Here is a 22,750-nt window from a genome sequence, read left to right as displayed (position 1 = left end):
ATATGAACCCACCCAGACCCACTGGCTATGTCCTGAGGCTGCTGCCCACACTACCCACAGCTATGCTGCTATTATTAGTGTGCTCGTTTGAGCAGAACTAGCACATGTCTGTCTACCCATGCTGGGAAGCACGATCCCAGCTGCAATTTAAACTCAGTGAATTACTCTTAAAAAAATGAGAAATGGATGTTGCATAAAATTGGAACAAAACAAATTTTTTCTCAGCACCTTCCAGTGCCTCTTTATTGAATGTCATATTTTGACCCTTTCTACAACCATTTTTATCTAGATAGTGAATTATAATTTATTCCATTTACACATTACCATTTGTGTTTCCTCTGATGACTCAAGCTCAAAGTGCATCATAACTGTGCAGAATAAACTGTAAAGGAAGGGATAAGAGAAATTGTCCCACAGAAAATTATAAATGTCTGATCTACTTCTGGTTCCAGTATAAAATTTAGGGCACAATTTTTCAAGGACATGCAGACTACATTATTACTAACTCTTATATAAGCCCACAATTTATTTGTCTCCTGCTGGAAGAATATAATTTGTTTTACTGCCTTTTACACAGAGTAGGCGGTTGTAAGATGGTTGCCTATTCAACATTTGAGCAAATATTTTGTATCTTCTGGATTTTAATTGGGATTTAGTCACTACTTAATATTGGTTTTATCTGTTGATTGCATTAGAGTGATCCTGCCTGGGCTGGTTGAGTCACATTTATGGCCACATTACACCCAAGGATCTAATGCTGTATCTTTATTTACTTACACAAAAGATATCAAAAAGCACTAAACCTCCCCACACCCACCTGGGTAACTGGAAAAACAAAGTAACATGGGTTTCATAAACCAGAACAGGTCACTAAGGACAGTAATGTTGTTTCCTATCACATCATTTACAAACCCCAAGCACCTAAAAGCAAGTAAATGGATAAGGACATAATACATTTCACATTGCACACATTTTTATGAAGTGACCAAGTACACATTCCTTTAGATAACCTCTGTGACTCACCCAATATTATTTTTGCAGAAGTAATATAATTAAAAACACAAAACAAAACTTTTTTGAATGAGAATTATTGGTTATATGTATAAACTGATAAGCTGCAAATGCAAGTCCACAAACATAATTTCAGCATAAATTAGTACATGGTTTTCCTATCAAACTGCACATAGCACATTATTCTCAATAGCAACTAGAAGCACTTGCTAAAATATGTTGCTGTCAATTGATAAACATATGTAAGTGATACTTAAAGTACACCAAAAGCAAGATAACAAAAAATTATAAAATACAACTCCTGCGACAAAGTAACGTTTTCTATGTTGTAATGAAATATATACTTCTTTATACTTTATACTCATTGGAGCTTGGGTTTTGTAAATGGTTCTATAAGTTACTATGCTGTCATCAATCACACTGCAACCTAACTTGTTCTTTGCAATGAAATGTGTTGTTTTTGGAATTTATATTTCAGTCAGTTATTTACGTGTGGACCATCTACTATTGATTGAGTTTGGTTGGTGGGTGGGAAGAGGAAAGGGTATTCTTTAGTGGGAAAGCTACTAAATGGCTCGAGTTATCGGTTTAGGGTAACATTTACTAGTGTGCACACATTTTCCAAAAGGATAGCCTATTAGTTGAATTGATTTATAATTTAACAGAAATGTCTGTCCTCATGTACACCCAGGTACTTTCCACTGAAATCAGTGACAAACACACAAACACAATCAAGGACAGAATGTGGATTTTAAGCATTTGGTCCCAAATCTCATCATTTATGCAGGTTGAAAGACTATCAGATGTCTTTCTGATATTATCCCCTCCTCTTTTCTCCCTGGGATCCACAACTGGAGAAGGGAAATATGCATCACTTCCAGTATCTTCAAACCTTTTGCAAAGCTTTACTTTCAGGCCCTTCACAGTCAAACTCCAATCTACCTGTCATCTCTCATTCACTACTGAGCTGTCAATGCTTGCCTCTGACTGGCTCATGATGCCAGCCTCCAATGCCAACTTATTATATTTTCAAGCAAGCTCCTTTGTGCTTTCTCCCAATGTGCCCACAGTCTTGGGAGGTGCTCCCTGAAAACGGTGGCAAAGCTAATGCATTATCTATCTGCAAATCCCTCCTCAAAACTCTCCTTTGCCAATGATGCCTATCAAAAAACTTAGTAATCGTTAGGCTGCTAGTGTACTGAGACCACAGCCTATCATGACTAATATTGCCTTATTGTTTCCATCTATTCGCATTCATCTCTTGCCTTATACTTCGATCTTAAGCCTTTTTTGGGGAGGGACTGTCTTTTTATCCTGTGTATGTACAGTGCCTATTACAATGGGATCCTGGGCAATGATGGGGGGCTCCTAGGAGTTATGGTAATACAAATAAATAATAACTTCTGAGTTGGTGCCCTTTGATGCAGGAGACCCTTTCCCATCCTTTATGAGAGCGTTTCTGCAAAGGAAGTCCTGCAAGCAATCTCCACTGGAGCTTTGCTGACAAAGGCAGAGGAGGGCTGCAAGAGCCAACAGGCCATGCAAAGGCACAGCATGCATTCCAAGATAGATTTGAGTTTCATGGGGAGAGAAAACCCAAGAGGAAAATATAGAGGAACTCCACGAGGAAAAGCTTGTGGTAGGCTTTGGAAGGTTTTCCCCTGAAGACATCAATCTGGGACACTTTTTGAATTAACAGGGTTATTTACTTTAAAAAAAAATGTCCCAAAGTAATGGCTACTGAACTGTCTTGTGAGATGCATTTATCACTGTGGGACCAGACAGATATGAAAAGGACATAGTATGAGGGGGCAAAAGTACTTGGAATTCAAGTTGTTTCACTTTGCATTGTCAAGTGAGAAATGGGACCATTTCCATGAAACCCTTGTCTCAGGCACTTGAATTGTTTGGCCTATTTTCAACTAAAGGAATTGTTATAACCCATAGTATCATCAATTTTATAGCATTATTATACATGTTCAAAGAGTTGATTTAGTCATAAAAAGTAATTTGGTAATTTTGGAAAAAAGTTAAAAGCGGAAGGCTATTCCCAGAAGCTGTGATGATGAGTGCCATAGAAATAGGTATGGATGGAATTTTCAAAAAAACCCAACGGGGTTGGGTACCTAACTCCATAGATGCTTTTGAAAATCCCACCCAATGTCAAATTCAGGTTGACAAGGCCAGTGCATGTTTGACATTGTCTCTGTTTTTTTTACAATGAATCACTTCCAATGCATAGGCAACCCAGTACAAATGTAGAAAAGGTGGACCTTGTAAAAGAAATTTTTATTTGAAACTGGTTAGAAAGAACACACTTCCTCCAATTTGTGTAAACACAAGCGTGGAACATTTCCTCAGCTTTGTTTAGCTTAGGCCTTTGTGAATCTACTCAAGCCTAATGAGGTTTAGGAGCCTAAATCTCATTTTCAAAGGGGATGTAGGCACTTAGGAGTCTAAATCCCATCCACTGTCTGGGATTTAGACTCCTAAGTGCCTATATCCCTTTTGAAAATGAGACTTGGACTCTTAATTCAGTTAGGCATTGCAAGGCTAAGTGAAGTAGACATAAATACCTTTAAAAATCTGGGCCTGTATGTTTTGTGAACTTGTTTCAGTGTTTATACACTGACTCATCACTATGCTTCCTGCATCCATCTGATTAAAGGGTCACATAATGAACTGAATTAATGTGTTCATTAATGCAGTCTAGCATGTCTAATAATTAATCTTTAAGATAAATATTAAAAAGGATTGTAATTTTTACAAGGAATGCAAGCCATGGTGGTCTCATTCCAGGCCAGGCGTACGGAAATAAATGCTATGGAAACATTATAAGATCAATTTAAAAGTGACTTGTTTTTATTAGTTAAATTAAGCATCATTATCATGGCATTGATTTTTCACCAGAACTCCTCACCGGTTCAAAGAAGAAAACTGCTTAAGAATCAGCAGCATGATATGGGCTCTTGGAAGTTGCTTCTGTAAGGCAGAAAGTGTAAATTCTGCTCACTTATATATATATATATAAGGTTATTCCACTGACTTATGTGGCATTACTCCAGCTTTACGCCAGTGTGACCAAGCAAAATTTGTCCCTCTGTGTTCTAATTTGCTAACTCTTCCTCTCCATACAATGCCAAAAACACAGAATTTATTTTAAGACTTTGCAGTGACTGAGATTCACATTAGTTTTTAGCTTTTTTTATTCCAAACTCTACATTAATCTGGAGGGAAATTTTCCCAGCAAACCCACTCCATCTTCCCTCCCTTTTCTCCCAACCAAAACCACTCACTGACCCAGGGTGGTAGGCCTCACTGTGCAGACCTGGAGTTAAACCCCCCTTCCCAAGCCCCAAACAATCCTTTAGAAGACTTTGTGCTATCCCCATCCCTGGTGCTTGTTCACATACATGACATTAACAATGCCTCTCACTGTGCAGATATGCTAGAGTGGCAGAGGACATGGGAAACTTCCCTACAGCCCCAAAAGTACCTTTTGGTAAAGCTGTGGCTCAGTTCCCAGCTCCCCTCTCTCTCCAGCTCTCTAACAATATTGTCCAGATCCTAAACTGGGGTAATTTAGCCTAGCTTAATTAAAGTTAATACAATTTACTTCAGTGAAAATGGCCTGCAATCCCATTCGCATCAGTGGAGGGTCCGGCTTTTTACGAGGAAATTTGTTCTTAAATCAAAACATTTCTGGGAAAATCATTCTTTCATTGTGAAAATTGAAATGAAATATTTCATCTCAGATCAATTCAGCCTGAACTGGATTATTTCAGTTTTTTGAAACGTTTCATTTAGAATCAGTTCATTAAAACATTAAACTGCATTTAATGGGGTCCAGATCCCGAACTGGGCATCTGGATGCTACATTAGTAATACAATTATCCTTTAATAAGCAAGGGAATAGTACATGGTTTCTCTACTTGAGAGATGAATTTAAAGTGTGCATTCTTCCTACACAGCTTGATATTTAACAGAAATCTTAGGTGTCACATTTTCTCTGTTTTCCTAAAGCTTTAATTTATCAAGGTAAAACTAACCACACTATGGCATTTTAAATTAGTCATTCACTACAGTTATTCTATTGAATTATGTAATTCATATTCAAAGGCATATTAAATTTTTGAGAGGCCAATTTGCCTAAACCACCCCGATTATAGTCATCTTCACAGTTAACTATTTCTCTACCTAAAACGTATGTTATTTTATGAAAGCACATGTAAGTGAAATGAAAATATGGAATATTTTATTGAGAGTACAATGTCCAGAATCCTATATTTTGGGGCACCAGGCTACAACTAGGTACAATCAAATATAATATGATTTGTCCAGAACATTAAGTATATAGAAAATGTAGAGAGCTCCAAACCTCCTCTGAAGTCAGGGTTCTTTTCCAATTATCAGTCAAACTAGATTTGACTAAATTTGTTCCTGGTCAGTACCCTAGTCAGGTAAAACAAAAATACATTAGGGCATTTGGCATGCTCTTCCTGTCTCTGCAGTACCTTAAACAAGTCACCACCAAGCAGCCTTACACTCAAACACAAATCGCAACACCAGTGTAGAATTTTATTTTACTTAAAATGAATTTTGTAATGTTGTATTATGCCATTGTGTGTTTGGCTCTACAGTGGCTGTAGTTTCAAGCCTAACAGAGTGAAAATCACCCTTGTTACTTGCTTTACATTTAGGGTATGTCTACACTATGAAATTAGGTCGAACTTATAGAAGTCGGTTTTTTAGAAATCGGTTTTATATATTCGAGTGTGTGTGTCCCCACAGAAAATGCTCTAAGTGCATTAACTCGGCGGAGTGCTTCCACAGTACCGAGGCTAGAGTCGACTTCTGGAGTGTTGCACTGTGGGCAGCTATCCCGCAGTTCCCGCAGTCTCCGCTGCCCATTGGAATTCTGGGTTGAGATCCCAATGCCTGATGAGGCTAAAACATTGCCGCGGGAGGTTCTGGGTACATATCATCGGGCCCCCGTTCCCTCCCTCCCTCCATGAAAGCAAGGGCAGACAATCGTTTCGCGCCTTTTTTCCTGAGTTACCTGTGCAGACGCCATACCACGGCAAGCATGGAGCCCGCTCAGCTAACCGACACCGTATGTCTCCTGGGTGCTGGCAGACGTGATACTGCATTGCTACACAGTAGCAGCAACCCATTGCCTTGTGGCAGCAGATGGTGCAATAGGACTGGTAGCCGTCGTCGTCATGTCCGAGGTGCTCCTGGCCACATTGGCCAGGAGCGCCTGGACGGACATGGGTGCAGGGACTAAATTTGGAGTGACTTGATCAAGTCATTCTCTTTAGTCCTGCAGTCAGTCCTATTGAACCATCTTATGGTGAGCAGGCAGGTGATACGGATTGCTAGCAGTCCTATTGCATCATCTTCTGCCGGGCAGCCATGAGATGTGGATGGCATGCAGTCCTTCTGCACCATCTGCTGCCAGCCAAAGATGTAAAAGATAGATGGAGTGGATCAAAACAAGAAATAGACCAGATTTGTTTTGGACTCATTTGCTTCCCCCCCACCCCATCTAGGGGACTCATTCCTCTAGGTCACACTGCAGTCACTCACAGGGAAGGTGCAGCAAGGTAAATCTAGCCACGTATCAATCAGAGGCCAGACTAACCTCCTTGTTCCAATAAGAACAATAACTTAGGTGCACCATTTCTTATTGGAACCCTCCGTGAAGTCCTGCCTGAAATACTCCTTGATGTAAAGACACCCCCTTTGTTGATTTTAGCTCCCTGAAGCCAACCCTGTAAGCCGTGTCATCAGTCGCCCCTCCCTCTGTCAGAGCAACAGCAGACAATCGTTCCGCGCCTTTTTTCTGAGCGGATGCCATACCAAGGCAATCATGGAGGCCGCTCAGCTCACTTTGGCAGTTAGGAGCACATTAAACACCATACGCATTATCCAGCAGTATATGCAGCACCAGAACCTGGCAGAGTGATACCGGGCGAGTAGGCGACATCAGTGCGGTCGCGTGAGTGATCAGGACATGGACACAGATTTCTCTGAAAGCATGGGCCCTGCCAATGCATGCATCATGGTGCTAATGGGGCAGGTTCATGCTGTGGAATGCCGATTCTGGGCTCGGGAAACAAGCACAGACTGGTGGGACCGCATAGTGTTGCAGGTCTGGGACGATTCCCAGTGGCTGCAAAACTTTCGCATGTGTAAGGGCACTTTCATGGAACTTTGTGACTTGTTTTCCCTTGCCCTGAAGCGCATGAATACCAAGATGAGAGAAGCCCTCACAGTTGAGAAGTGAGTGGCGATAGCCCTGTGGAAGCTTGCAACACCAGACAGCTACCGGTCAGTTGGGAATCAATTTGGAGTGGGCAAATCTACTGTGGGGGCTGCTGTGATGCAAGTAGCCCATGCAATCAAAGATCTGCTGATATCAACGGTAGTGACCCTGGGAAATGTGCAGGTCATAGTGGATGGCTTTGCTGCAATGGGATTCCCTAACTGTGGTGGGGCCATAGACGGAACCCATATCCCTATCTTGGCATCGGAGCACCAAGCCGGCGAGTACATAAACCGCAAGGGGTACTTTTCAATAGTGCTGCAAGCTCTGGTGGATCACAAGGGACGTTTCACGAACATCAACATGGGATGGCTGGGAAAGGTACATGACGCTCGCATCTTCAGGAACTCTGGTCTGTTTCAAAAGCTGCAGGAAGGGACTTTATTCCCAGACCAGAAAATAACTGTTGGGGATGTTGAAATGCCTATAGTTATTCTTGGGGACCCAGCCTACCCCTTAGTGCCATGGCTCATGAAGCCGTACACAGGCAGCCTGGACAGTACTCAGGAGCTGTTCAACTACAGGCTGAACAAGTGCAGAATGGTGGTAGAATGTGTATTTGGACGTTTAAAGGTGCGCTGGCGCAGTTTACTGACTCGCTTAGACCTCAGCGAAACCAATATTCCCACTGTTATTACTGCTTGCTGTGTGCTCCACAATATCTGTGAGAGTAAGGGGGAGACGTTTACGGTGGTGTGGGAGGTTGAGGCAAATCGCCTGGCTGCTGGTTACGCGCAGCCAGACACCAGGGCGGTTAGAAGAGCACAGGAGGGCGCAGTACGCATCAGAGAAGCTTTGAAAACCAGTTTCATGACTGGCCAGGCTATGGTGTGAAAGTTCTCTTTGTTTCTCCTTGATGAAACCCCTCGCCCCTTGGTTCACTCTACTTCCCTGTAAGCTAACCACCCTCCCCTCCTCCCTTCGATCTCCGCTTGCAGAGGCAATAAAGTCATTGTTGCTTCACATTCATGCATTCTTTATTCATTCATCACACAAATAGGGGGATGACTACCAAGGTAGCCCAGGACGGGTGGTGGAGGAGGGAAGGAAAATGCCACACAGCACTTGAAGCACAGCACTTTAAAAGTTTACAACTTTAAAATTTATTGAATGCCAGCCTTCTTTTTTTCTGGGCAATCCTCTGTGGTGGAGTGGCTGGTTGGCCGGTGGCCCCCCCCCACCGCGTTCTTGGGTGTCTGGGTGTGGAGGCTATGGAACTTGGGGAGGAGGGTGGTTGGTTACACAGGGGCTGTAGTGCCAGTCTGTGCTCCAGCTGCCTTTGCTGCAGCTCAAACATACACTGGAGCATACTGGTTTGATCCTCCAGCAGCCTCAGCATTGAATCCTGCCTCCTCTCATCATGCTGCCGCCACATTTCAGCTTCAGCCCTGTCTTCAGCCCACCACTTACTCTCTTCAGCCCACCACCTCTCCTCCCGGTCATTTTGTGCTTTCCTGCACTCTGACGTTATTTGCCTCCACGCATTCATCTGTGCTCTGTCAGTATGGGAGGACAGCATGAGCTCAGAGAACATTTCATCACGAGTGCGTTTTTTTTTCTTTCTAATCTTCACTAGCCTCTGGGAAGGAGAAGATCCTGTGATCATTGGAACACATGCAGCTGGTGGAGAAAAAAAAAAGGGACAGCGGTATTTAAAAAGACACATTTTACAAAACAGTGGCTACAGTCTTTCAGGGTAAACCTTGCTGTTAACATTACATACATAGCACATGTGCTTTTGTTACAAGGTCGCATTTTGCCCCCCCCACCGCGTGACTACCACCTCAACCCTCCCCCCTCCCCGTGGCTAACAGCGGGGAACATTTCTGTTCAGCTGCAGGCAAACAGCTCAGCAGGAACGGGCTCCTCTGAGTGTCCCCTGAAGAAAAGCACCCTATTTCAACCAGGTGACCATGAATGATATCTCACTCTCCTGAGGATAACACAGAGAGATAAAGAACGGATGTACGCCAGCAAACATACACTGCAATGCTTTGTTGTACAATGATTCCCGAGTACGTGTTACTGGCCTGGAGTGGTAAAGTGTCCTACCGTGAAGGACGCAATAAGGCTGCCTTCCCCAGAAACCTTTTGCAAAGGCTTTGGGAGTACATCAAGGAGAGCCGCGAATGCCAGGGCAAATTAATCCTTTCACATGCTTGCTTTTAAACCATGTATAGTATTTTAAAAAGGTACACTCACCGGAGGTCCCTTCTCCACCTGCCAGGTCCAGGAGGCAGCCTTGAGTGGGTTCAGGAGGTACTGGCTCCAGGTCCAGGGTGAAAAACAGTTCCTGGCTGTCGGGAAAACCGGTTTCTCCACTTGCTTGCTGTGAGCTATCTATGACCTCATCATCATCATTATCATCTTCTTTGTCCCCAAAACCTGCTTCCGTGTTGCCTCCATCTCCATTGAAGGAGTCAAACAACATGGCTGGGGTAGTGGTGGCTGAACACCCTAAAATGGCATGCAGCTCATCATAGAAGCGGCATGTTTGGGGCTCTGATCCGGAGCGGCCGTTCGCCCCTCTGGTTTTCTGGTAGGCTTGCCTCAGCTCCTTAATTTTCACGTGGCACTGCTTTGGGTCCCTGTTATGGCCTCTGTCCTTCATGCCCTGGGAGATTTTGACAAAGGTTTTGGCATTTCAAAACCTGGAACGGAGTTCTGATAGCACAGATTCCTCTCCCCATACAGCGATCAGATCCCGTACCTCCCGTTCAGTCCATGCTGGAGCTCTTTTGCGATTCTGGGACTCCATCATGGTCACCTCTGCTGATGAGCTCTGCATGGTCACCTGCAGCTTGCCATACTGGCCAAACAGGAAATGAGATTCAAAAGTTCGCAGTTCTTTTCCTGTTTACCTGGCCAGTGCCTCTGAGTTGAGAGTCCTGTCCAGAGCGGTCACAATGGAGCACTCTGGGATAGCTCCTGGAGGCCAATACTGTCGAATTGTGTCCACAGTACCCCAAATTTGACCCGGCAAGGCCGATTTAAGCGCTAATCCACTTGTCAGCGGTGGAGTACGGAAATCGATTTTAAGAGCCCTTTTAGTCGAAATAAAGGGCTTCATCGTGTGTGCGGGTGCAGGTTTACATCGATTTAACACTGCTAAATTCTACCTAAAGTCCTAGTGTAGACTAGGGCTTAGAGTTTCTAGGAACACGTAAATACCAAGGATAGTGACCACACATACATTTCCAAGTACAAGGTCTAGTTTGTTTTACAAATTTTATTAAAGTTACAACTAAAGTTATGGTTACTTAAGCATATAGAAATTTTAGAAAGACCTATGCACAAGTTACAAATATAGTTATACTTACATCATTAACGATATTCTTAAGGTCTGATGGCTGCGTGCCAATTGACTATCAGTAGAGGGATGGTTCCTGCTGGTGTTTTCCCATAGTGAACTCAATTCTTCCAGTTTGGGCACTCTCTTTTTATAATGTGATTTTAACTATATCCCATTAGCATTTCGCACATATAACTCTGTGGTTAGGGCATGTGTTAGAAAAAAGGTAACTACCAGGTATCTTGTAAGCAAAAAATTACTATGTTAATTTTTCACAATACCACTGGCACTTTTTTCAGCAATCTTGTGGCATTGGGTCATTCTTTGATCACTTACTTATGTCAAGCATTTCTTAGCCTATGGCCTAGTATGGCTAAGCTGACATCTTACAGGCCTCAGCTTGTAGGCCTGGCATTTCAACCCTACTTACTTGGATACCTAATGCATATTTATTCCTTCTAATTACTAAATAATCTTATACTTTTATTATCCCAACATCATAAAACACACAATAAATGAATGATAAAATGAACCAAATGGCAATAGCTAGACAGATTCTGTCCCCCAATCCAGTCCAGTTAATAAGACACAACTGGTTAGAGCAGACTTCCTGTTGTGCAATGACAGCATAGGGCCACCATAAGCAAGTCTCTGTTGCCTCCTTGACAAGCTCTGTTGTAAGGAAGATGCTGGAGGTGGGGCTCAGGGCAGAGCTGTAGCACATTGTACTATGGGGATTCTGGAGTGCCCTACAGTCCAGAGGCATCCAGGGACATGCTGGGGCTTCTCTATGTTGTGCTGGAGCTGTTTTGGCCCCTGAGGCAGACCAGAATCTGAAAGGCACAGAAACAGCACAAAGCCACCTGTGTGTGTTTGTCCAGGAGGCCCAGTAAAACCTTTAAACCAGCAACATTAACTGTTATGAGAGGGTTTTATACAAGATAACTTGGCACTCACGAGTGTGTAGCTGTAGCCTGGGAGAGGCTTAAGTCCCTGCTTACTAATTGTCTAAAAAATTGACATATTCTATGCTGTGTGAGGGATTCTCCCCGTCACAACACTGAAGTGGCACAGAGGGACTATGAAAGGCCATTAGCTGGCCAGGTGAGATTTCCTACCCCCATAGGACAGCCATTACTGCCTTGTACATCCCCCTTGCAAACACCTGCATAAGGGGCATGCTGGGGGTGAGTGGCCTGAGAGACACAGGTTTAAGTCCCCGCTCTGCCTGAGTCAGAGCAGAGTTTTTCATCCCAGATCACTCTGAATTAGGCAGAGCAGGGATGAACCTGTCTCTCTCAGGCCATTGCCCTAACCACCAGGGCTAGAGAGAGAGAGAGACTTCCCCTCTTCATCTCTGACAAAATCAATACATATCTATGAAGCATTTTGTCAAAAGTGTTCCAATCCACTCTAATGTCTACTATAAATAGATTTATTTATTGTTAGCATAACGAGAAATAATCTGTTGTTTTAACGAGGAAGGTGACATTCAGTGTTCTCAATGGCATATGTAGATGTCTAGTACTGTATTCTTGAATAATGATGAATGTTACTGAAGTTTCCTTAACAGTAATAAGAATATAAAATCTTCAGAGTGAATTTTTTTTCAGGCTAGTTAGCATACTAGTGTCTTTTCAGAATCCTCTTTTTCTCCAGGAAACTGCCACTATTTATAGTGAGAGGCCACTGAACAGTACAATGCTGGTACCATGTCGGTATAAGAGCCAGAGACTATTAGACTGCATCCCTGTATTAGACATCAGATCAAGGCCTCATTGTTCTGGGCATTATAAAAGCCATATGGGGGAGGTTCTATACTGTGTGAGGGATTCTCCCTATCACAACACTGAAATGCACAGAAGGACTATGAAAGCCCATTAGCTGGCCAGGTGAGAATTCCTCCCCCCCCCATGCAATCATTTCAAAGGACAGCCATTACTGCCTTGCACAACCCTCTTGCAAACACCTGCATAAGGGGCATGCTGGGGTTAAGTGGAGAATCCCCATAGTTTATGCAGCAGATAGTTTCTTTTGTCCGTTGGCAAACCTGGAATAATCTCTGCCAGCTGACTCATTTGGAAAGCAACACACTCATTATTTTTAGACCGTTAGTATGTTAGATGACTTGTCAGAAGAGTGGAAATACTTGGTCTCTAAGGTAGGAGCTAAAAATGAGTATTGGAACACCTGCACAGCTATTTGTGGGACGTCAAATGCAGTGTTTGATACTAGTGAATTATTTTTGCAAACAAGCCAGTGGAAAGGCTTAAATAGCAACATCTCCTAGTAGAATATAAATAGTACTAATAAGGATTACTGATAAGTAAAGTTCAGAAGGCACTATTTCAAATCAGAATATTTGTCCAGTAATGTGTACAAAACCAAAAGAACCGGTATAGAAAATAAATGTATATTCCTAAAAAATTTAGCTGATTGATAATCTCCAGGCTGTAAAACCAATTATAGTTATTAATCAAATTGTGACTAACATGCAGGAAGACTCTTGATGGCATTTTTATTTTTAAATTGAATGCTACAGTACAAATATTCAGACTTGTATTAAAAATCCTATATTAGAGAATACTTAGTCTCTTGAGAAAAAAAATAAGATTAAATTTGTGTTGTCATTGATACAAAGCCAGAGCTTCAATTACTACTTTTATCATTCAAACTCTTAAAAAACACAGCAAAATTTTTAAGAGCTGTAGTGTTTCAGTGTAGATACTACCTACGCAGATGGGAGGGATTCCCCATTGATGTAGGCAATCTACCTCCCCAAGAGGCAGTAGCTAGGGTGATGAAAGGATTCATCTGTCAATCTAGTGCTGTCTACACAGGGATTATGGTCGGCTTAACAATACTGCTCAGGGGTGTGGATTTTTCACACCCCTGACCAATCTTGTTAAACCAACCTAATTTTCTAGTGTAAATCAGGCCGCAGTCTTGCTTTCAGAAGCGACTAAGGCTATGTCTACACTACAGCTTTTGTTGGCATAACTTATGTCACTCAGTGGTGTGAATAAACCACCTCCCTGAGCAACATAAGTTACACTGATATAAGCGCCGGTGTGCACAGTGCTATGTCAGCGGGAGAGCTTCTCCCACCAACACAGCTACTGCCTCTCGCGGAGGTGGTTTTATTATACCGACGGGAGCCTCTCCCCCATCGGCATAGAGGGTTTTCATCAGAAGCGCTGCAACAGTGCACTGCGCTGCACCGCTGTATGTGTAGACAAGCCCTTAGGCAAAGTCTCATTCAAAATCAGTGGGAATTAAGGTTGTAAGTGCCTGAACCACCTTTCAAAAGCACTTAACACCAAGAGCAATCAATATTTTGAAAGTAAATAGATTTGACTTTATCTGTACTTGTGAATAGAGCTGGGAGGGAAACCTTTTCATATATTTGAGAGTTTGAATTTTTTCTCTCATCCTGAAAAGTACAAATCTCAAAAATGTTCACAAACCCAAAAACCAAAGTATATTTTGTCTTGATTGTGACCTTTTCTTTTTCAAAATCACTTTTTTTGGTCTAACTGGCTTATATTTCAAAATGAAAAGTCATTTGAAATGGAAAAACTCAAATTTTCATTTAGAAAATTTCAAAAAAATTTGCATCAGGAGATTCAATGAAACAGAGTGCATCAGCCACTTTGTTAGAGGCTCCTCAAATGTGTTATATTTCAAAACCAAAGTCTTGAAGAGCTAAACTCCACCGAAGAATTTTTTTGTTAGTTTCTCTGACTGTGTGAAGCCACTTCAGTGCAGCATGGTCAGTCTGCAGGTGGAAACACCATCCCCAAATGTCTGGGCGTAGCGTCTCCAGAGCATACACAATGGTGTAACATTCTTTTTCTGAGACTGGCCAGTGGCTTTCCCTCTCAGAAATTTTTTTTCTGAAAAACATGACAGGATGGAATTGTTGATCTGGTCCTTCCTGCATTAAAACTGCTGCTACACTCAGATGCATCTATGGTTATGACTAAAGGTTGGTCAAAGCCCAGGGCCCTTCGTATACGGTCAGATGTAAGCTGGTTAAAGGCTTTCTGACACTTCTCAGTCCACTGAACTGCATCTGGCTGTTTTTTCTTGGTTAGGTCGGTCAGTGAGGTGGCGATTTGGCTGTAGTGTGGTACAAATTGTCTGTAATACCTGGCCAAGCCCAAGAAGGATTGGACCTGCTTCTTTGACTTAGGGACAGGCCAATTTTGGATAGCATTTACTTTAGCCGTAGGGGATTGCTAGTTCCTTGACCCACCTGGTGTCCAAGGTACGTTACTCTGTTTAAGCCTATTTGACTTTTTTTTGGCTTTAACGGTTAATCCTGCCTCCTTTATGCGCTGGAAGACAGCTTGGAGGTGTTCCAGGTGTTCTGCCCATGAATCTGAGAATACAGCCACATCGTCAAGGTAGGCGACTGCAAATTCCCCAAATCCAGCCAGAAGGCTACCTACCAGTCTCTTGAAGGTGGCAGGTGCATTTCACAGTCCGAAAGGGAGCACATTAAATTCATGCAGTCCTACATGGGTGATGAAGGCTGACCTATCCTTGGCTGGGTCATCTAGTGGCACTTAGCAGTACCCCTTAGTTAAATCTAAGGTGGAGATGAATTGGGCACATCCCAGTTTTTCCAATAGCTCATCTGTGCGTGGCATTGGATAGTTGTCTGGGCAAGTTACAGCATTTAGCTTACGGTAGTCCACACAAAAGCGGATTTCCCCATCTCGTTTGGGAACCAGAACTTCTGGAGAGGCCCATGCACTCTCAGAGGAGCAATTACACCCATCTGTAACATATCCTTGATCTCCCTTTCTATTGCGGTTTTGGCTTGAGGAGCCATCTGATAGGGTTGGGCTCTAATTGGGTGAGCATCACCTGTGCCAATAGAGTGAGCGAGCATCACCTGTCCATCTTGGGGTGGCTGAAAACATTGGCGCGAAGCTGGTGCACAGCTCCTGGATTTGCTGTCACTGCTTTTGCCCAAGGGTCATGGAAAGGCTCACCTCTTCTATGCCACCGTTGCTTTTTCCTTCATAGTAGACTCCTTCAGGCCACTTAGCTTTGTTTCTCTCCTGGGCTGTAAGCTGGAGAACCTTGATTTCTTGGAAATAAAAGGGCTTTAGAGAATTAACATGGTATATTTTAGGTTTTAGGGTAGGGTCTGGGAACACTATGAGGTAATTAACAGCTCCTAGGCACTCTCGGACCATAAATGGCCCATCCTACGACATTTCCACCCTGTAGGTTTTCTCGAGCAAGGGCTAGAGAGTGTTTTGCAGGTTGGTTACAAAGTCCAAAATGTTAGTTCCTGGAGAAGATGTAATCACCTCCCATTACTGCTTTACCAACTGTAATGGCCCCTTGACTTCGTGGCCATAGATGAGTTCAAAGGGCGAAAACCCCAAATTGAGATGTGGTACAGCCTTGTAGGCAAAGAGCAACTGCTGTAACACTAGGCCCCAATTATTGGAGTGCTCATTCACAAATTTATGTATCATGGCCCCCAAAGTCCCATTAAACTTCTCCACTAGGCCATTCGTTTGATGGTGGTAAGGGGTGGCAACCAAGTGCTTCACCTCATGAGCTTCCCAAAGATGTTTCATGGTCCATGCCAGGAAGTTAGTTCCCGAATCCATAAGGATGTCTGAGGGCCAACCTACCCTGGCAAAAATATCTGCCAATGCCTGGCTCATGCTTTTAGCAAAATCCATGAAGGTCAGTATGTATAGCTTTCCTCTAGGTGACTTCTTAGGGAAAGGACCCAGAATATCCAAAGCTACATGCTGAAATGGAACCTTAATTACGGGGAGTGGCTGGAGAGGGACCTTGACCTGGTCTTGGGGCTTTCCCACCCTCTGGCACACCTCACAAGACTGGACACAGCTAGAAACATCCTTGCCCATTCCTTCCCAGTGGAATGACTTTCTCAAACGGTCTTTGGTCCTATTAACCCCAGCATGGCTTCCAGCAATCGGATGGCAAAATCCATGAAAGTCAGTATGTACTGCTTTCCTCTGGGTGTCTTTTTCAGAAAAGGATCCAGAATATCCACAGCTACCCGCTGAAATGGAACCTCAATGATGGGGAGTGGCTGGAGAGGGGCTTTGACCTGGTCTTGGGGTTTTCCCACTCTTTGGCATACCTCACAAGACCAGACATCGGTAGAAACATCCTTGCCCATTCCCTCCCAGTGGAATGACTTTCCCAAATGGTCTTTGGTTCTGTTCCCCCCAGCATGGCCACTAGGATGATCATGGGCTAAGCTCAAGAGCTTTACCCAGTACTTAGTTGGAACTACCAACTGTCTCTGAGGATGCCAGTCTTCCTGGTGTCCACCAGAAAGAGTTTCCTTGTATAAAAGTCCTCTTTCTACAACAAACCTGGATTGATTAGAAGAGCTGAGAGGCGGTGGGTTACTCCGGTCTGCCATCCAAGCTCTCTGGAGGCTTTCATCTGCTTCCTGGTCAGTCTGGAACTGTTCCCTTGATGCTGGAGACATCATTTCTTCATTGGATTGTGTATCTGGGCTTGGTCCCTCTGGAAGCAATGCAGGTGATGGGGCTGTTTCCATTGACTGTGAACCGCTCTCTGCTGGTGCAGTATGTTGGGGTTCAGGCTCTGGCTGAGCCTCTTGTGTAGGGTTATCTGCTGCTGCCAGCGCAGGTTCGGTGGGGCCCTCTGGTGTTGGGGTTGCAAGTGCTGGATTCGGTGCTGGCAATGGTTCTGGTGCTGGTTGTTCCGCCGGTTCCGGTTCTGAGACTGGCTCTGTCTGGGTCTCTGTGACTGGATCTACTACTGCTGTTGCAGACGTTGGCATGGGGTCCGGTTCCATCACCTCTGACCGGGTCCTGGTAGAAGTTTCCGGAACAGAGCTAGGCGTGATGGCTTGCTTAGCCTGGCTGCGGGTGACCATTCCCACCCTCTTGGCTAGCTTCACAAGATTGGACAAGTCTTTCCCCAACAGCAAGGGGGTGGGATAATCATCATAGACTGCAAAAGTCCGCATTCCTGACCAGCCCTTGTACTGGACCGGTAACTTGGCTGTAGGCAAGTCAAAAGAGTTTGACTTGAAGGGTTGAATCGTCACTTGGACTTCTGGGTTGATTAAATTGGGGTCCACTAAGGAAGCATGGATAGTCAACACTTGTGCTCCAGTGTCCCTCCACGCGGTGACCTTCTTCCTGCCCACACTCACAGTTTCCCTCCGCTCCGAGGGTATCTGAGAGGTATCTGGGCCCGAGGACCTCTGGTGTGATTCCAGTGAAATGGACTGTAATCTGTTGGGGTTCTTGGGGCAGTTGGGCTTTACATGCCCCGGCTTGTTACATTTAAAACATTGTCCAGCTGACGGGTCACGGGGGAGAGGTGGGTTGCTGGAGAACGGTGTGGCGGGACGATAAGTGTCTGGAGCGTTCCTTGGGGTGTAGTTGGGGCCTTGGGCTGCCCCCGGTAGCAGGATGTGGTCTGAGGTTGTGCCTTCTGGTATCCACTCCAACTGCGACCATGGTTGTTTCTCTCTCCTCCCGTCACCCATTTTGTTCCGGTTTGCCCTGCTTCTCTGGCGGTCTGGGACTGCTCGTATTGATCAGCAGAAAAAGCAAGACTTTCTACTGAGTCCATTTTCTTATCCCATAAACACTTTTTTATATCCTCCTTGGACATATTCAGGAATTGCTCCTGAGTCATCAAATCACACATTCCTTCAAAGCTAGTTACACCCCTTCCTTTGACCCATTTATCTAATAGATCCTTCATCTGGTTTATATAAGCCACATTACTTAGTCTAGATCCTCTCTTAAGGGTTCTCTACATTTTACTCTAAGTTTCAGGTGTAACTTGAAATTGCTTTAAAACCAAATCCTTGAATTTATTATAGTTAGAAGCCTCATCAATAGGCATCTTATTCAATGTGTCCAGAACCTTTCCAGTCAATTTTGCAACCAATGTGGTCATCTTGTGAGCTTCAGGAATTTTATGGAGTGTGCACAGTCTCGCAAAGGTGAGAAAATATTCAGCAATATCACAGGATTCATCATACTGTGGACATAGTCGCTCTCATTTCTGGATTGTTGGGGAAGGATAGTTAGGGTTACCCGGTATATTCTGCCGAGCCTTTGCCTTCTCCATCTCCAGTGCATGCTTCCTCTCTTTTTCCTTCTCCTCCAGTTCTTTTCCCTTTGCCTCCATTTCTTTTTCCTTTGCCTCCATAGCTCTCCTGTGGGCAGCCTCTTGGGCTTTTTCTGCCTCTTTCACTGCCTCCAGTCTGGTTAACTCCAGTTTGTGTTGTGCCTTGGTTTCTGTCATCCTAGCCTCTCTGTTTTTAACTAACTTTACACCGGAGAGTTAGAAAGAAAACCACAAAATAAAACCAAAAAACCTGGCTTGTAAAATTTTGCTGTGCTGTAATGTGATACCTAATGTGATACCTATGTTCTCTGATAGCTATTCTCAGCCTACAGAAAAATCCTTAAAAAACCAAAAAACTAACACCTCTGTCTCCAGGCAAATAGACAGAAAACCCTCTAGCTGCTCTTAGCTTAAAAAAAAAACAAACCCTCTTCAGGTCTGTGAAAAACTTGTGAATTTCCCTGCAGGAGGTTAACTACCCTGCCTTTAGATAGAGAAAACTCCAACTCAAAAAAGAAGAATCCTTTTGTTATGCCTGCTGCTCCATCCCACCCCCACCCCCGGCAGAGACACAGAATTTAAAGCTGCAATCCTCTTTTACAAAACCTTTTAAAATCCTGCTGTGCTTCTGGTTCAAAATGATCTAAAAAAAAACAACCCCTCAAAATGATCCCAAAATGATCCCACCTCTGCCACCATGTCAAGGTTCCTTCCCCATTCTGAACTTTAGGGTACAGATGTGGGGACCTAACCTTATTCTTACCAGCTTAGGTTAAAAACTTCCCCAAGGTACAAACTTTGCCTTGTCCTTGAACCCTATGCTGCTACCACCAAGCGTTTTAAACAAAGAACAGGGAAAGAGCCCACTTGGAGATGTCTTCCTCCCCCAAAATATACCCCCAAGCCCTACACCCCCTTTCCTGGGGAAGGCTTGATAAAAATCCTCACCAATTTGTACAGGTGAACACAGACCCAAACCCTTGATCTTAAGAAAAATGAAAAATCAATCAGGTTCTTAAAAGAAGAATTTTAATTAAAGAAAAGGTAAAAGAATCACCTCTGTAAAATCAGGATGGTAAATACCTTACAGGGTAATCAGATTCAAAACAGAGAATCCCTCTAGGCTAAACCTTAAGTTACAAAAAGACACAAAAACAGGAATATACATTCCGTCCAGCACAGCGTATTTTACCAGCCATTAAACAAAAGGAAATCTAACATATTTCTAGCTAGATTACTTACTAACTTTACAGAAGTTTCTGAGACTGCATTCCTGATCTGTTCCCGGCAAAAGCATCACACAGATAGACAGACCCTTTGTTCCCCCCCCCTCCTCCAGCTTTGAAAGTATCTTGTCTCCTCATTGGTCATTTGGGTCTGGTGCCAGCGAGGTAACCTTAGCTTCTTAACCCTTTACAGATGAAAGGGTTTTGCCTCTGGTTAGGAGGGATTTTATAGCACTGTATACAGAAAGATGGATACCCTTCCCTATATTTTTATGACACCCCCCCTTAGCAAAACATGATTCCAATTTCCCCACCCCCATTCCCTGTTCCCATTCCCCCCGCTACTTTCTGATTGACTGCAAACTATATAGTAAGACTTGAGTTCTGCTTAGCCATACCTTAACCAATCATTTTACTGAAATTTAATTAACCAATCCTAGCATATTGTAACATGATTATTTAACCATTTATATCCCACCTTAATTGGTTTACACCCAGCAAAATTAATTATACAGCAGACAGAAACAATCACAGAACCAGACAGAGATTATACAGACAAACAATAGAGAAATGGGGACTACAATGATAGAACACCACAGAAATGAGGATTTCACATCCCAGCTATTGATAAGTGAGTTCTTGCCAATCAGGATGCTATCAAACTAAGTTTTCTTTTACATCTTCTAGGTACTTCCCTTTCTCTGGAGGTGACAGGCATTATCAGGACAGGACTTTATTCCTAACAGCCCAATAGCACCTTCTTTCAATGTGACTAGTTTGGAATGTGAGGATGTGACTGTTCGCTTCCCAGCTTATGGCTGCCTCTGCTGCTTAGCCAAAGGTCTTAGCCTAAGAACAGGACCTGAAACTGTCACAGTAAGAGAAGGCCCTTACACCGGTAGACAGTGATTTTGATTCTTTCTTTTATACCTCTGTAACTAGCTAAGTGATAAGAATACAGCTAAATTCTTAGAGTATAGGCCTTTACAAACAGACCTGAATATCTAAATCCTAACAGGAAGCCCACTCACTTCCTTTTACCTATGCATAGCAGTGAAACTTTTTAACCCTTTACGGGTAGAGCAATTAGCGAACAGCTACTAAGAGGGATTTTATAGCTACAGGCTTGCTAGGTGTCCATAAAAGGGAGCTACCCTCCACCTTAATGTATCACAGATGGAGATTCCACAACCTCCCTAGGCAATTTATTCCAGTGCTTAACCACCCTCACAGTTAGAAAGTTTTTTAGGAAGCTAGCTAGATTAAAGCTAGTGCAGGTACATACTTTGCAAACAACACACCTTGTTCTAGTGTGGCTAAAGCTGAGAAGGAGAATTTGTGTCTTCCCTCAACTTTGTCCATGGAGTTTGCTGCTCACTAATTACCAAATGTAACTAAACCTGGGTTATGATATCAGCTGATCTATTTATGGCAATGCTGAGCAACCTCGTATACCTGCCACATTTGTATGTAAGGTGGACTGGGGGAGTGATTTGTAAAACAGAGCATCTATAACATGAGTAAGAACATTTCTTTTCACAGTTTCATTTCATATTCTTGTCTCCTCAGTGTTTTATTTTATTGTCTACATTGTTCCATGACAATGATGCTAAATACTAAAAAGACACTTGATCTAGGCAGTCATTTAAAAGTCATTGATTTGCATGGCTGAACATGATTCAAGTAAATAATTGGGCAGCAATTACATTTTCCGCAACAACAAGTATAGAGAGCACTGATTTCTATTATTTCAGTTTAGGTTTGCCTTTAGAGTTGACAGCATGAGAACTTAAGAGTAAAAGATCAAGGTAGTTTGGGCTGCAATTTTGAATAATTCTGCTAAGGTTATACCACTTTCAAAATGCTCTTTAGTAATTAAAACATTTTTACAGGTGGAGAAATGCTCTCTCATAGCAACCATAGGATGCACCATGTAGTATTATTAATGCTCTATCAAGGAGTAAGATAGCCAAGAAACATGGCTGATCAAGACATAAATGCCATATTTAGTGTTCAGTTAGAAAGCTTAAAAATACTCTGTGGGTTAATGATCTCTTTAAACAATTTGTGACTGTTCCCTGAAATGACTTGATCACTAATCATTTTGAGGCACCTTTAATGGAAACTGACAAGGGCAAGTTAATATCCTGCAATTACCTGCTCTGTGTCCTTGATATACAAACTGAGAAGCTAGAAAATTGAGTATTAACCGTATTAGGACTATAAATTGATCTCTAGGCAGTGCACATTGGGAGCTGTGAGGGAATTAAATGGAAGTGCATGATTTATTTCTGGCTAAGGCAAAATCATTGTTAATTTTAACAGGAGTATTTTAAGTACGTCACCTCTATGCAGTCTGTACATGTACTTGATTTTTTCATTACATTTATTATGAGAAGGAAAGACCTCTGTGTTTGTACTGTGAATGACTCTAGTAAGATTTGCTTGTTTTGTTGAATACATTTTAAGAACTGCTGTTAGATACACTGGCATTTTTATTTCTTCACAAAAGCTAACAGGAAAAATATTTGAACTTTCCCAATGTGTTCTTCAGAGAGTACCCCAACCTCCTAAATCGCCCAAAATGTCAGCCCATAATTTAGCCCCCCTGAAAACAAAGTATTTCCTTAATTTCCCACATATCCTTCACACTATGGCTCAATAGGACTTGTGCTCCTAAAATCACTTGTATACTTCTGAAAAATCCCTCCCAAAGTTAAGACTTTTTACTATGCCAACAGATAGCAGAAATGCTGACCCCAAGGA

The sequence above is a fragment of the Lepidochelys kempii genome, chromosome 7, assembly GCF_965140265.1.
Source record: "Lepidochelys kempii isolate rLepKem1 chromosome 7, rLepKem1.hap2, whole genome shotgun sequence".
Classification (NCBI taxonomy): domain Eukaryota; kingdom Metazoa; phylum Chordata; order Testudines; family Cheloniidae; genus Lepidochelys; species Lepidochelys kempii.
This window is presented reverse-complemented; position numbering follows the sequence as displayed.